The 16,571-nt window shown below is 36.9% G+C and overlaps 1 protein-coding gene across 1 annotated transcript in view; it reads right to left on the reverse strand.

The window, feature by feature from the left end:
• Nucleotides 1-16,571, reverse strand: part of twin (CCR4-NOT transcription complex subunit 6-like twin) — a 292,189-nt gene that overhangs the window by 88,459 nt on the left and 187,159 nt on the right. The window lies entirely within an intron of this gene.

Below are 16,571 nucleotides of genomic sequence, written 5' to 3' on the forward strand. Positions count from 1 at the left end.
AAAAAAGATCTTTTGTCTTTAGATTATTAAAAATTTATTAATAAATCAAACAATTTTGATCGTTACTCCAATAATAAGACGTACGTTTTTAATTAACGATGATTAATTTTTTAACTATCTTTAGCGAGGAATTAAAATGATCACAGTATACATTACATTTCCATTAAAATATCATATTATCGGTTACAATATCCCCGAGATAATCTTTCAAATAATTTTTCAAAATCAATTCCTATTTTTAAAACGCTTTATCTCCTTTACGGTCTTTTAATCTTTCATATAGAATCTCTTTTAATTCTAATTTTTCCAAAATCATACATCTATGTATATAAACATATTATATATGTATGTATTGAGTCATCTAAAAAGTATCCGCGGTACTTTGTCACTAGATATATGACCATCAATACACATCTAGGGACAAAAAACCGCGAATACTTTTTAGATGACCCAATAATATAATTAAAAAAAAAACTGAATTGTCCACCATAATTTCACGTAAAAAATTTCGCGATCTTCGAGCTTTCTTGCAATGATTTGCCACGGCGCGGCGTCTTGCTGGCGATTTCAAGGTTTTCACTCATTTACGGTGCCGTGACCTTCCCATAAATCACTGCAATTCCGCGTGTCCCCCGCGCCATACTGAGCGATTCGCGTGCGCATCTGCATATCGGATTACACGGGACGCGAAGGAGGAAACTGCCCCCGTGTAACAGAGTACAAGATGCGCGCGAGCGCGAGCGCGAGCGCGAGCCGATCGTATGCATAAATATGTAACATCGCATCGATGTTTTGCGTTCCCGTCTAATTGGCCGCTCGCAATCGTTTCTATCGGCTGGAACACGGCAACGGAAACCAAATATCGCCAGGATCTTTCTCCCGCGCGCAGGTTTTCTACGAGATCGTTAAACCCTGCGGCATTTTGTGAAGCGCACTGCGTTAATTTACGATTAGCGCAACGCACGCGCGTTCTTCTTAAGGTACGCTAGACAAAATTTCTGGTTGAAAATGGACGAATAATCGGAATTCTGGTTGATACAATGTTTCTGGTAAAATCTACTAGAATTCTTAGTTTTTGTCAGACTAATTATCAGTCGGAATTCTAGTTATTTCAACTTGAATTCTAACAGATTTAACCAGAAAATTCTGATTCTCGCCCATTTTCTACCAGCGTCTTACTACTATTTAATCCAACCATTTTTCTCAATATATAGTGCATCGTGTATTCCACCGAACGAAAATCTGAAAGTTTCATTTAAAGATATCATCGAATAAAGAAGTAAACAGGAAGTACAAATATTCTTTTTAAATGCATTGCATGTATATATATATATATATCTGCATATATAAAATTATTTATGAAATACGTGTCATTATTCAACAAGATAATTAAGAAAATAAGATTGTGTTGTAATTTTAAAATTATGAACATGATCTGTGGGATGTTTCTCAGATAAGCACGATATTTCATGAACACTGTTGAGCACTTGGGGCCGTTTGAACCTCGTTAAATTAATAGCGAGGAATTTAAAACAGGCTGTTATAAAATATCACGAATAAGACGACCGTCATATAGAGTGGCTCTATTATGCTAACAACGTATACAACAAAGTTACGCTATATACCCGCGGCTGCCGTTCGCATCATGTCTCCGATGATTTAATCGATTATGCTTGGCGAGAACGGTATTCGCGAGTCGCCACCGGATGACAGAAATAAAAAGATATAAGAAGAGCGGAATATACGAGCCGATTGGGTGTACGATTCGATCGCCTCGCGCGAGTTGAGAAACTTGATAGAGGCCTCACATCGCCGGCAAATAACCGCATGTTTATCCCGGCGTATGCTAACGATTTCGTGGAAGAGAACTCGCCGAGCGTGCAACCTGGATCTATCCATCTAGACGTGTCTACCGAGACCCACTTTACGTCCCACATACTTCTCTCTATCTCTGTCTCTCTCTCTTCCTCTTTCTACTTACTTCTCTCTGGTCTCATGCATGTTCGTGGTAATAACGCGTTTAAAGTACGGTGCGTCTGTAATTGTAAGTACTAACTAGCTGGCGGGTCGACAAAATCGAAAGCCAGAACATGACGGAAAAGTTGAAGGTAACGATAAACAAGATCAAGAGTGGACAGAGGAAGAGACAGCGAGGGAGAGTTAGAGGAAAGTAAATTTTTTCCGATTTGTCAGATTAGAAAATCTATTCTGATGTAATCAGAGAAAGATTTGCATTATTTATAAATTTATATCTTTTTTTCCGATAGCTGTGACTCCCAAGATTGACTTTTTGTACAAATCTAATAATGCAGAAATTATTTTGTCCCATTTCTTTTTTTCTCTTCTAACAGTCTCCTACTTTATCACAATAACAAATTATTATTTACTTAATTAATTTAAATAATTCTCTTTTACTAATCAAATCGAATTATAACTAAATGTACCTGTTTTAATGGAAAATTAAATACTAAATCAGAGAAAGTGAATAAACGATTGAAGGACAGAATTATACAGAATTTATACAGAAATTCCTAGGATGTGTACACTTCGTAAAGAAGAAAAAATAGTAAAAGGAGTGCGAAAGATCTATCGGTTCAAGAAACGATCTTATTACACTTCAAAGATGGGAGTAGGAAAAAAGAGGAACAGAGTGAGGAATGAGGTAGTTGAAGAGTCTCTTAGGGGGAGATATTTAGAATACTTCACGTACCTCTTAATAAGTATTCCCCGGGGAAAAGGAGGAGTCAGAGGTAAACCTTTTCTTTTTTTTTTCGTATTCCTATCGTATGCGTGTCATTTGCATAACGACCGGAAAAGTATGAGAGGCAGATAGAAGGGTGAGAAGGATATGGAAAGTCCTTTAGGGTGATCACGTTTTCACTGTAGTTTGTTTTACATCTTTGGCGCATTCTCGAACGACCACTTTACGATTTCCACCGTGCTATAACAATGTAAATGTCGAGAGTAAAATGTACCAGATGATAAAAGGACCTTCGGGAAATGAGGGAACGAATTAGCAAAATTAATGAGACGAATGTAACTACCGCGGACGAACACAATACAATAGTTTCTAATTCCTTGCTCGAGAATCGCATAAATGAGAGAATCTGTAGAACCTGGAAAATATAAAGCCATGTCCACACTTGCAATTGAACATCGTAACTGCAACGTCGTCGCGTAATTCTCATCGTAACATCGGTGTTATATCGCGTAATACTTGACGCGATATCGTGTGGACAACGATTTCCCGTAACATTGCACCGAGCATTTAAGTGCAACGAATGTTCGTGGCGAAGTTACATTGCACTTAAATGTTCACTACGAACGGTTGTGTTGCGCTTAAATGTTCGGCGCGATATGTCGCGAGATACATCATCGCGTCGATATTATACGAGAGGTACACTATTAAATTCATAACATCAAATTATGTCCAATTTGAATTATTTCTAATCATTTCTATAAGTTGCCACTAGTCTTACTTATTATATCGTTACTTTAACGAACACAAGAAATTAAACAGTCTAAAAAATGATGAATTCAGTTCAAATTTGATTTATTATATTATTTACTACGTCTATTTGTTAATACGAACACTGTTTATTTTGAAACTAAGAAATTCAATGTCAGAGAGAGTTGATTAGACGTGATCGTTTTAATGTTGTTAATCATGTGTTTTAAAACATACATTTTGACACACTTGAAAGTCAAAAATAAAATATTATTTAACTTGAGAAATTAATTTTAAAATCCTTTAATATTTGACAATGCAATTACGATATTCTGTTGCAAGTGTGGACACGGCTTAAGACGGCTTCTTTATTCATAAATCGTATGGCAGTTCAGAGAACTCTGAGTAAATTTTATTTGGCAATTATTAAAAAAATATTATATTTGTTTAATAATTCTCATGTTCATTTTAAATCTTTCTTTCATGATCGGTGGGACTTGTCGTACGTTTTTCCTGAAAAATTGCACGAGACCATGACACTCGCTCTATCATATTGGCATCCACGTCGCACGTATGATTACGCGATCTGGCACGATAATTATCTCGCATCGTCGTACGCGATTCATCGAGTAACACGTCGCGAAGTGCAATTGCGTGCGAAGCGAGAGAGTGCGTTATCGTGTGCACGGTCTCTCGGGGCCAGGTGTTATTATTCTTCCCTGATTATTATTCTTAGCCGTTGCGTATAGACTGGCCGGTCGACGATGCACCGCTCTTCCGAGAAGTGATACTTAATTAATAGGCGGGGGAAAGAGAGAGGGCGAGAGAGAGAGAGAGAGAGAGAGAGAGAGAGAGAGAGAGAGAGAGAGAGAGAGAGAGAAACGGGCGAAGAACAAACAGCAAGATAAGGTAGTCCACTCACGTAGATCTCGCATTTTCATTCGACGACCAGCCATGTAATTTCTCATTACGATGGGAACACACTGCTCGCTGTGTAAGATACAATTTTTAAGTCGCTCATTTTAACATCGTTAACTACCGTGGACGGATCAAATCAACCCACACGCGACATTCCCTGGTTCATTATTCCTATTTTAAGTCTAACATCTCTCAGTAAATGCTGTTTAACTTTATTAAGTATAAGGTAACTTCTTTACTTTTAAGAAAGCTGAGATTGCAGGATGAACGATCGCACGAAGGTCGTGAGAGGAGACAGAGCATCACGACGAGAGACAGGCGAGACGGTCGCTAATGCGACTATCAAAGGGACGACGGGAAGAACAGTGTCGGTCGCAGCTGGTCGGACGATTCGCGCGTGATCTTCGTGCTTTATGGGGCGTACGAGGATAAAACGGCGGAAGGACGTTTTGCAAATACGAGTCTGTCCCGACCGTAAAGGGCAACACGCTCTCTTCACGCAAAGAGAGAAAGAATATCGTCGAGAAACGACGCGACGACTCGTACACACCCGCAATGGCCGCATCGTCCTATTCAATGTCCTTTCCGCCATTTCGCGTTTGTAAAATGTCGCCAGTTGTAAAGACCCCTTCATTTCCCCCTCCATAAAAGATCTTCCTCCCTTTGTAATATTCCGCTTGTAACTGCGCGTCGTTCCGTCGTTTTGAGAACCATTACGAGGATATTGGGTTGGTTATGTGGTGGTTATGATCTGATATCTATGATCAGAGTTAAAAAACGTTAACAAAATATAATATAATTTATAACAAATTTTGCCTTCAGAGATATTTAATTTGATACCCAATGTATGGGGGGAGGGAGGGGGGTATATAAAATTTAGAATTCATATAACTTTATTAAAAATAAGTTATTAGTGAGATAAACGTTGCTAGTTAAATGTAATTTTTAAAGGATATGAAAATGTCTATTAATTATTACATAAAGAATATTTAAGAAGAAAATTATATTTTTCGCAAATAAAAAAAAAATAAAAAAAAATGAACAATGAAATGGTGAGAGTTCCGATGTAGTTATGTGATTTGTCGCGTGGCTGCGTGATCACGTAGGAGGCATAACTTAATTTTAATTAATAAAGCAGAAAGATATAATTAAGAAAGCGATCGCAGTCGTTGATAAGTAACTCCGGTGAATAACAAGCGAGACAGTTATTACATCATAAAACTTTAACAGATCATTAATAATGTGATCCTCAAAGCCACCAAACCAATCATTAACAACTGCATTACTGTAAGTACCAACCAGTAATAATTCGAAATACTTATTGGATCTTCATATGGGCTCCGTTATATCGATCGTAATTAACTTTAGAAAAAAAGAAGCAGTAAAATTACTATTTACTCGCAGTAAAATTATTATTTAGATATTTTCTCTTCTGTTGATATACGGACCTTGCTAAGAGTAAATAATTCGCAAAATAAAATGTTAGGGCATTGAAATATGTACGTGTAAGAATAGTTAATAAAATTGTACAAAATGAATGGTTTTACCGGAGTAAAAATTTAGCTAAATACAGATCTGAAAATTTTATTAAACCATCAAAATAATTATGTAGAACGCTCAAGCTGGTTACTAAAATATCAAAATTTTTTACATCGTTGCTCATTATGCTTAAATTTTCTACATAATTATTCTGATGGTCCAATAAAATTATTTTCAGATCTGTATCAAATTAAATTTTCAGATATTTCAATAAAATCGTTCTTTCCGTACGGAAATCACAAGTTTCCTCATACATCATCATAATGAAAAAGCAAGCTCTGTTATAAGATTATAAAAGGAAACGTAATGTTTCTCTTATTATTCCTTTCGAGAAACTATTGTACTTCACGCAAACTGGCGTGTAACGCACAATGCCAAACAGCAGGAGCCGCGACTAATTTCGCGCACTCGGTAGAAATGTGATACGCTGCATGCGCGACTTAATTAAAATTTTCCAACTTTAAGCCCAACAGATAGTATCATTGTCATGATTAGCAGCACGACGGATCGTCGTTCGGCTGCTTACGGTTTCGGTTAGCGCGCCTTTAAGCGTTTTAGAGTTCAAGGATCTTCTTCTGCAGCCGACTTAACTCTCAACCGATTATTAAATATCAATATATCCCCCTTCGAGCACAATATACCTCCCTCGGCTGCTGCAACCTGATTATCCCTGTTCGAGTGAGTCCGGGGGCAAACCTCTCTCGTTGCAAAGGAGAGATATCGCGCGCGGCGTGTGCGCCAGACAAAATTGGCGGGCGTACAATACGCGGTTCTTGGGGAATATCCGTTCCGATAATGATCGCGGGAAATAGTAGCATGATAATACGGTACATCGCGGAAAAAAGGGACGATCTCGAAAAAGGCGTATGATGATCGACAATGGAAGATTATCCTGCGGAATGAAATTAATCTCAACGGCGAATTACTAACTCCGTTCCCCGGCGACCCTGACGTGTTCTATATGCAAAACGTTCGTTTGCATATTCATATATGATTTATTTATGTAAAATTATATGTAACGTTTCGTATCTGTTATATTTATGCGTAAGGCAAAATGAAAGATGTATCGTATATCTCTGTTATTCGTATAAATTCCACAAATGTATTATAAAATATTAATAAAAATTATATATAAGTGATTAATAAAGTCGTTATTTCGCTGCATTTCACATCGAGAAGAGAGACGTCCGAGCTCGTATTATTTCATAAACATTGTCATGTAACAAATGGAAAACGGACAGCGGATCGCGCGAAATTATCTGTCAGACTTGGCGCGACATTTCCGCGACAGAGACGCATTTTTCATCATGTCGCGTGTATTACGCGTTTTGTAATGTACGATCATAGCCGTCTGCGTAGATGAGAAAAAATTGGACAATATTTAACACGGTAAAAATAAACTCCGCTTAACGAAAGACAGAAAATGTATTATCCAGAAGTTAGATTATTTGAATGAATGTGTGAATTTTTGGATCTTAAGTGGAGAGGAAATTACCCGATGACGAACTTCGAGAGCGATGGATAAGGCATCTCACCAAATGTATCGGCGATCGCAAATTACCTTACAGTTAAAAGGGTTCGTCCCGTTAGGGTAACGGAATAATTTCCAAACTTGGCCGAAATTCAATTTGTTCATGCGAAGGAGAAATTACACCTACAAGTAGGAAGGAGAATCTCCGTATGGCAAATAACTTTTCTCGATTGCTCTCCTTCGTCAACGCCGAATTATTTACTTCCGCTCGGAAAACGATTTCTGACGTTACGTTATATATTATCGCAACCTTTCCTATGTAACGAAAATTACATAACATTTGTCATAGAATTAATACAAGATAATTTATATTTATATTCGTTACTCCAACCATAATTATGTTTATTACACAGTAAAATATTTTTCTTAAAAAAAAAAAAAACAATATAATTAGACATAATTATTATATATTTTCAAATATTATTCTCATCTAATAAAATTATATGTTTTTCAGAAAATTAATTAATTTGATTAATTGATAAACGGATAAAATAAGATAAAAGAATAGAGTTTGTTATTTTTTCAAATTACTGTTGAAGTTTCTAACGAGTTAGAACTCTTTTTACACGCGCGCGCTTTTGTGAAGAAACTCACAAACGTGAAAACGCACGTAAAAGCAAGGTAAATATATTCTCGAAGAAGTATCCCATTCAATCGTAAACTTGAGACGCTCATTATTCCGAATGCAGATTGGCTGACACCCGATACATTAAACTCGAACGGACGAGACATCGTTAACGTATCTTGAGACCACATGCTGCATCTGTTGTCGAGCGACATTGTTGCAGCGTCGATGCATTCTGTGTGAAGAGAAGAACTTCCCGAGATAGTCGACGAAAATCGACAGATTCGACGAGTCGATTCGTTTCGCATATGCCAAACTTTACTTTTCCGCATTGTTACGTTTTAATAAAAATTCTCTCCATTTTTCTCCTTCATATTACAAAGAACTGAATAATAATCGGTGCTACCAGCAAGTAATATCAAGTTGTCGTAAAATGCGTCCGAGGTTTTTGTCATCCCATGCGCTGTCATTGTATGCGTTCGCGATATTATATTTAAATTTCTGCGTGCACCTGTGCGTGTGTGCGCGCGCGCGCGCGCGCGCGTGTGTGTGTGTGTGGGATGTATCGGTGACGACGCGATAAGCATACTAATTGTTTCTCCTTCTCAGCCTTCAATCTTCGACTTTTTTCCTCGATTACGCTTTCACGAGGTGCTTTCGGAACTGATGTTCATCCTGCTGATGCTTCCGCACTACTCTCACGCGAGAATCCAGTTCATTTCAATCACAATGGATTGGCTTGTCGAGTTTCCGAGAGAAAGGGGGAGAAGGTCTATCTATATTCTGCCTGCGAGTATCTGACAAATTATCGACGGGAAATTGCAAGAAGTTATTAACCAAAGTCGCCGCGCCAGTGCGCTTCTTGATTGATGACAAAGCCTCATGCGAACAATGCTTGATTGAACCGATTTTATATTAAATTTATCAGATAAATGACTCACTGTCGTATAGATACATGGAAAGGATGGTTTTCCTAAGATCCAAAGTATTAAAAAATTTAGCTGGATTAAAATTATTATAAGAAAACCTTCTTCTGAAATTTCAGTGGTTTCACGTCACCGTTTGAATGAGATGCATGAATTAGATTGGGATAATATAAGAATTTTAGATACAGAACAATCGTTAATGAAAAGAAGAATTTCAGAAGTGATACATATAAAAAGACAAACAAGAGGTATCAATAAGCAAAGTGACACGGAAGGTTTGCCTGATGTTTATCTTCCTCTTCTTAAGAAGGATCTCTCTTTCTTTTAATAAATAATTCTAGAACTTTCTAAACTGTTGACTGAGATATATAAATAGTAGTAAAATACATGATATGACAAATAACAACACATAATGTCACGACAAAATTCTAATTGTGCAAAAGAAGTACTTGAGATTCATTTAGTTTTTTTGCTGTAAAACAGGTAATGATTCTATTTCTTTATATTCCGACTAGAAGATATTAATGATATACAATTTTATTTAAATTAGAATCTGGAAATTCTTGTTCTGTACTTTTCTTGATATGACAACTGGCGTTGGAACATTGTATGAAGCATCTTCATATAGAAAAGAACATGTTTATTTAATTACAACATCTGACTATTGAATTTAATGTCAACTAGATGTAACTCTGCGTTTTAAGAATATTATTAATTACTGAAGATGGCCAGATTGTGGCCGAAACGTTTAAATTAATATGTTTTAATTAATGTAATAATTAAATATCACAAACTATAACTTGTGCTGTGGTTTTTTATGCTCTTCTTTTTATATGTTTTAAAATTATAACCACGTTAGTTTTCAAGATATATTAAAATTATTATGTAGAATGTTCAAGTTGGTTGCTAAACTATCAAAATTTTTTTATTGCTTATTACATTTGGCTATACAATTATTTTAATAGTCGAACATTATGTTCAGATCTAAATGTAGCTACATTTTTAGATATTTCAGCAAAATCATTCTTTCCGTGAATATTTCTTCTATATCGAGCGAATTTGCAAGTATAAAATCTAATAACCGATAACTAAACGTTCCTCTTTATTCATAATGCTACGATTTAAAATATTCAATTGCCGGAGCGACTGTTGCGTCACAGTTCTCGTTTTGTTGCGCGCTCGTGCGTTCATTAATTTGCCAGCGGACCAAACGGATCGTCTCGTGAGGGGAGACATTTATCACAATGAAGATATTATCGAGATATCTATCATAGCACGCGTAGCCGACGGGGCATGGAACGGGGCGGCGGCTGATTGTTGACTCGATTACGGTGCACAGGACAAGAATCTGAAACGTCTCTTCTCTATCGAAGAGAGTGATATCTGCTCGCGTCGAAGAAAAAAAAAATGGATGAGCGATCGAGCGAGTTTCTCTGATGCTGCCTTGCTATACTTGTCCATCCCAGCAGCTCGTTTATGCTCATGTAAACTGCGAGCATTATATATAAACTAGTTATTATCGACGATAGAAAGCTATTCTGGGAGCGGCGAGCATCGCGCATAAACTTTGACTACAGAGAGAAGATTAGGGAACTTATCGTGCACGCGGGTTATGGTAACGGCGGCGGCGGCGGCGGGAAAATTGTACGGTAGTCAAAGTACTTCGTATTCTGATTACGGATTATGGTCGCAATTTCGTAAAGATTATCGAAGACGCGCGACGATCAGCAAGATCGTCCGAGGAGACCATTATTTATCCCAGTACGGAATATTAGAACGTAATGTCTCCTAACCGACAGTACACATCTACAGCAACAACACCGATGATTCCGGAATATCCTGTATATTTCCTTGTCCAACGAGCCGAAGGTAATCTCCGGCGGAGGCCATAGACGGGAGCAACGAAGGTGGAGCGGAAAGCCAACCGGCCGTTTCCATTTGTCGTGCACGGGCGCGTCATCATGAAGTCATATTTCACGACTTATGGTAATTACGATCTACCACCCAGAAGTCGTCGGGGTGCATGCGTGCCGGGACTCTGTCACGTGCGCGCGTGCGTGTATATCCATGTATAACATGTATCTCATAGAGAGTAGTCGCCGGACCGGACGTTACGCGTATTACGCTTTTCACGGGACACACACGGGGAATTGTACCCATTTGTCCTGCCGCGTCTGTGGTATCAATCTAGAGCGCGCGAGCTCGACCGCAACACAAATCGTCACTTCGAGTAATAATTATTGTGCATCGAAGTACCTGCGAGCGCGTGGGTTTAATTAATTGTCTCTCCAATCTGCGCGCGATCATAAGGAAGAGAAATCACGAAGCTCTTGCCTAGATGAGACGAATGATAGAAGATGCACGTGATGTACATATTGATGTAACATTTTATATTTTTTAATGAATTCTTAAACACAAAAGTCCTAAAAATGACAACGCATCCATATGATAAAAAAATCTTATACATATTTGAAATTCAAAAGCAAAGATGAAGATTATTGTAATGTACGAAAGACTTGAATAAAATTAGTCTTAATTTTTTCTTAGAGCTCTGTCTGTGGGAAATGTCAAGTTATGGATAACACAAAAATGATGACGAATGTCATTATTACTAAATAAATTTCTGTGTCCGTAAAATATAATACATAATTTCATTCATCGCAGATAAAATTACTGTTCTAAAGCCATGTGACAGTTACATGTTAAATTAATCTCAAGTAAACTTTGTTTTAATAAAATTTCAACTCAAGTTTTAGTTACGAAGATATTTAATGACGAAGAGTTAGAGAATTATGAAGGAAGTCGATGTCCCCTAAAGTTTCTGTTAATGAAACCTGAGTCTCCGGTTTAGTCAAAGAATTCATGAAAAATTCTTGTGGCACATTCGTGGTAGTCAAACTTTATGGATAACATTATCATGTATAAAAATGATATGAATGCTAAGAATCGATCGGTTATTTTTTACGTTTCACAATTGATAATATTTCTTTTATAACTAATAATCAATGGTCGAAACATATACTGAAAGAAAAGATTGGTAGCTGCAACAATTTAGATAGTAAAATATGACACAGCATTTTTTTATATGGTTGTAGCAACTAGTTTTTGGTTGTAGCAGCAAATTTTTAGTTGCGTTAGCCTATCTGCAATGTCAGTATATGATTTCGATAATCGATAGGCTAACACAATTAAAAATTTGCTGCTACAACCAGAAACTGGTTGCTGCAGCCATATAAAAATGCTATACCATATTTTATCTAAATTGTTGCAGCAACTAATCTTTTTTTTCAGTATATTTATGGATTCATTTCAGTTAGATGGCAAAGAAAAATACGTCAACGAAATCCCAGCCATATCAGAACCATATATCGGACTCATATAAGAGTAAATGGCGTAAAGAGCAATGGCGCGCAGCTTCGTTGCGGTCTCGAAACTGCCATTTTTTTCTTTTACACGGTGCAGCATGTCGTGCGGATTACTGCGGTCTATGCCGAAGTAATTCTCTTTTTAGAGAAAAATGAAAATACAGGATTCCCTTCACGGCTGATCATTTAGAATCGCATCTCTACTATTCGCAATTCCACGATTTTTTTGATCGATCACTTGAATCACAGTTCTAAATTAAAAATTACAATAAAAAAAATTTGTCAACAAGATATAAAAAATAACAAGGTAGATATTTTCTTTGTTTCTCGAAAGTACAGTAACTTTTCTAGAAAAACATATCAAATTTACAGACCAATTTACTTGCAAATATTTTTTATTATATCTATATTTTAATTTTTTATTTTATTTAATTATGAAAATTTAAAATTGCATTCTATTGTATTTATACTATATTGAATGTAATGACTATTTCCGAAGGAAACGCAGTTAATACAGTGTAAATATTTTTGTTGTTTGTCAATGTTAAATAATGCTGAAATGATTCACACTGTAGTACTTGTATCTTTTATTAAAAAAACTCTTATTCTCAATATGTGTCTCTCTCTCTCTCTCTCTCTTTCTCTCAAATAAAAAAAGATTGCTTTTTGAAACGTTTCATAACATAAAAAAATAGTATTAAGTTAACAGATGACAGAAATATATAATTTCTACATTCTTTGGAATGAAATTTTACTCTAAAAAATAAAATTGAGCTAGTCTTGAAAAAGAGTGGCTTTGAAGAGCCGGTTGTTCCATTCTTCGGATAAACTATATGATAATTTATTTACTGGATAAACAAAAGAGTAAAAGAATATGAGCATAGGAGAGTAAGAGGGTAAGATGGTGAGTTAAAACAACTCAGCTTTCACAGTAAAATTTACTCTAAAAATTTTAAAGAATGAGAAAAAATATACAAATTATGTTTTCCTCTCTTTTCAAACCAAACCGAACAGATCGACAGTGCGTATACCTGCCTTAATGTCTGATATCCATCGATCGATCCCACGTATCGGTACTGCTGTGGTTTCTGGACACTATATAGGCGTCGTCGTCGATCCGGCCACACAAGTAGAAGAGGGACCCCCTTCTCGATCGGCAGACCCTTATTCTTTAGAAGACGAGGGGATACAACCAAAGCCGCAAGCGGCACATACTTGCACCGCGATCGCGGTACAGCTGTTGCGCTTAATAGCGGTTATTTGTCGCTTGAGCGTGTTAAAATGTTGCTGCCTTGTTGTGTGCAGGCAAAATTCCGCGCGGGACGCGTTTTCTTTAACCAATGGTAGTGCTCTTTCTGTTTCCTTTCTTTCTTTAGACCCCCAACATTTTGCACGCTTTAAGTAGCAGGTGGTATTTTAAACTCTTCTATAGCATGAAACTTGGCGTCGGGGAACGATATATACTATATTCTTTAATGTTGCAATAATATATCTTAAACGGTATATATTATACCAATTTGTAAAGTCGATATTAAATAAAATTGAATGTAAATTTTTTTCTAAAGGAATTACATACATCATAAATAGACACTATCGCGAGGATCTTACAGTTAGTATTTTAACGTTTAGATGTAAGACAAAATTTTTTGGTGAGATATTTTCGAGTATCTTATGAATTATGGAAAATAATTTAGGTATCACTAAAATTTAATAGAATAATTATACACAATAGACCTTCTTATTTTGCTTTGTAAATTTATGAGCTTTATATTTTATTTTTTTTATCAAATTAATTGAAAATTAAATTAGAGCTTTTTTTATTAAAACATTCATTATTCCCTAGTTACTGGTCGTTATACTTTTTAATGTGAATAATACACAATTTTTCAAGGATAGAGTGAATATTAGGATAAGAAAGAGAGGAGTTACTAATTAGGAATGATCACAGGAATGTGTAAGTTGAATGTTTAATTAACCTAAACTTTTAATCGACCTATGCAAATATATCGTCGAATAAAGTTTCTGAAGGCACAAATGGAGCCTCGAAAGAAATTAATAGGATCGTTGACTGATGGAAAGAGATAAACCTAAAAAAGAACTCTACGGAGGGCCGGCTGAGATGATTTTACGTACACACGGCGTCTCGTAAAGTCTTTACGGTTCGAGTTATAAAAGAAAATACCTGTCCATAAACTGTATACAATGGTCGACGTAAAAGTATATGCAATTCAAGTATCGCATACGTAGAGTGCGATACACGCTAAGCACCGCGGGAAAATAATGGACCATCGTTAAAAAAAAGGATAGAAACTAACGATAATCAAATATCTGTATAGTCTAACGCTGTATTTTTACGTCGCGTATTTTTTTTTATTGCAAATAAATCGCACGAATAACAACATCGAGAAATCGAACGAATTTCACGGTGGATCGAAAGTTAGAGAAATGACTCTTTGTTTATTTACTCTCTAAATCTGAATCAATGGATATCAGTGCCAAGTACACCACTGGTAATCAGTAAATAAAATGTGAGATCCTTAACCTAGCTGGTCTTTATTATGTGATCTAACTAATCTCGTTTTAGTGCACAAATTCAATGAATATAGTATTGGAAAATTGAAATTAACATGCAAATATCAGTATTTTAGTTACAAAATGCTTAAACATTTTTCCTTTTTTAGTTAAATTTCACTGATTATCAATGTCAAGTATGCCACTGAGTAATTAAAGCGATTATCCACTGATACAGTCAGAGAGCATAGTTATAACTCTGCATTTCGCATGACTCATTCAGCGCGATCATCAAGAGTGTGCCCCGCCAAAGCACGACGACTAGGGAATTCTTCGCGTAACGAGAACACTGTGGAATCTCGTCTCGCAAGAGTGCCCGCGCCTGCTCAAGTTAAAGACGATCTGACCGGCTGATACCGAGTGACATCCAGGGAGGAACACGCAGCGTCATTTGTTACCGACACGAGGTGAGCGGGCGGCTCCATGGACCGCCGACAATAGGGACCCGGCCCGACCGAGCCCCGTCCGGGCCCCGTCCGGGCCCTGCTGCGAAGAGAGAGAGAAAGAGAGATTTTTTTTCACCTGACTCGAATACCGACAACTCTTCCTTTCTCCCCTTCTCACCGGTCTCTTTTCCTGGCGTGGCGACCTTAACCCGACAGTGAACGCGCTCGGAAATCTCTAAGGTGGATGATTAAAGCTTTGATCTTTCTTATTTCCTTCCCGGAAATGATTTCGCGATTTGCTCGGGTGTCTGCGCACGAGCGTAACAAAAGGCTTTCCTACATCGCGTCGTGATTGATTTATCTGTCATAATTTTGAATTTACTAGCTGTCGGAAATATAATCTCATTTCTGAACCTCGTTCTTCGAATTTGCGAAACATTCTTTCGCTCGCAAAAAGTTCCACAATTTTCACAAACTGCGGAGCCTTCGAATGTTACTATTACGGCACGCTCGTGAAAATGAGCTCATTTATTTTTTTCGGTCAAAATAGACCTGTCTTAAGATCGCGGAGTATGACGAAAAGTGTGAGGCAACGAAAATGTATCCTGTTATGCAAGCGTGGCACGTACCCAGCGAAGGACCAGCACGTTACCGCAGCGCAGCAAAGCATTATGCCCTGTTTCTTACCTGGAACATACGAATGAGGATTGGATTAGATATCAGTTGAATAATGGTCGAAATGTTCTCTTAAATATTTATGACAAGCGGTTATTATACGCTTGCGTGACAAGGTATAAGAATGTGTTTGGAATAACGCTGCAAGATGCAGATGCTGTAATTTTTTTTAAAGATGTGCCGACAATTTCTGTATTAATCGTAAGAAAAAAAAATCATATAAATAAGTAGTATATATTAATAACACACAATTAACTTAAAATAAAATAACTCGTATCATTTTTTAATGGGTACAACACTTTTTAGCATATTTGCAAATTTGTAACGAATTTTATCTCGCAGGATTACCGATAGCAGCAAAGAGTGCTAATTAATAATGATTGAAATCACCCACTATCTAAATCTATAACGAAGTGAGCAACCAGAGACGCAAGAGAAACGTTAATTAACACATACCAGGATCGGATTCCGCGCGGCCTTGTGTTCGTCGTTGCGCATCTGAAATTCGATCTAATTTCAGGCGCAGCCGAGGTAAATTTTCTAGCACTCGATAAAAACTCACTGCATCTCTCTCTCTCTCTTATGATTCGATCAAACGTGAGCCGCGTAAAACACAAAAGTAAACTCGAATGCCGCGTAAACTTGAA

Source organism: Acromyrmex echinatior, chromosome 9 (assembly GCF_024713525.1).
Source record: "Acromyrmex echinatior isolate Ae372 chromosome 9, ASM2471352v2, whole genome shotgun sequence".
NCBI lineage: Eukaryota > Metazoa > Arthropoda > Insecta > Hymenoptera > Formicidae > Acromyrmex > Acromyrmex echinatior.